Below are 1,040 nucleotides of genomic sequence, written 5' to 3'. Positions count from 1 at the left end.
CACCACGAATTGTGGTTCCTCATGATGAGGATTTAAAATACCGCATCCTCTATGAGGCTCACGGCACGCCACTCAGTGGTCATCACGGTCGTGAGAAAACGTACAACTCTCTGAGTCACCACTATTGGTGGCCCAAGCTGTACAAATTGACAAGCACCTATGTGCGCACGTGTGAGACGTGTCAGCGGTTGAAACCCGCTCCAAATGCGGCTGCGCCGCTGGCCAGTTTACCAGTACTCACTGGGTGCTATCAATCCATGATTTGGACTTTGTAATGGGCCTGCCGAAAGATTCGGCGGGCAACATGGGTGTCGTGGTATTTGTCGACCGGTTGAGCAAGATGGCTCATTAAGCGGCGGTGCCAGACACCATCGACGGAGTCGGTACAGCATTGCTGTTCGTGTATTGCATTTTCCGTCAACACGGACTCCCAGAGTCGATTGTCTCTGATAGAGACCCCCTTTTCACAGAAAATTTTTGATCGACTATCTTTAAGGTGCTCGGCACCAAGTTAGATATGTCGACAGCGGATCATCCGGAGACCGATGGTCAAACCGAACGGGTGAATCGAGTCATCGAAGACGTTTTTTGTAGCGTCTGCGCTGAGACGCCGAGGCGCTTAAGCGCCATGTCGCCACTCGTAGAGTTTGCACTGAGCAATGCAGTGCATTCGTCTACCGGCTACACGCGGTTCTATGTGAACAGGCTGATTCACCCTCGCGTCCCGCTGACGCTGCCATCCCATGGCTCAAGGCTTGGTGGGAGAGGAATAGCCAAACGGCTAGCTGATGTCAGCTCCCTCACCATCCGCGAAGAAGTCGATGACTTTTTGTCTACCGGACTCAGTGTCCTACGTCACGTTCGCGATGCGATAGCTGAATGCCAAGCCCTGCAAAAAGAAAATGCAGATGAAAAAGGGAGAGACAAAGTGGGAAGGTTTAAGGTCGGGGACCTGGTTTTATTGAGTTCTAAAAACCTGCGTACACATGTAGCCTCTGCTATCTTCGGACGAAGCTTCGTCCACGGTTTATCGGACCTTA

This window comes from Plasmopara halstedii (assembly GCF_900000015.1).
Source record: "Plasmopara halstedii genome assembly, contig: Scaffold_2904, whole genome shotgun sequence".
In the NCBI taxonomy this organism is placed as follows: Eukaryota; Oomycota; class Peronosporomycetes; order Peronosporales; family Peronosporaceae; genus Plasmopara; species Plasmopara halstedii.
This window is presented reverse-complemented; position numbering follows the sequence as displayed.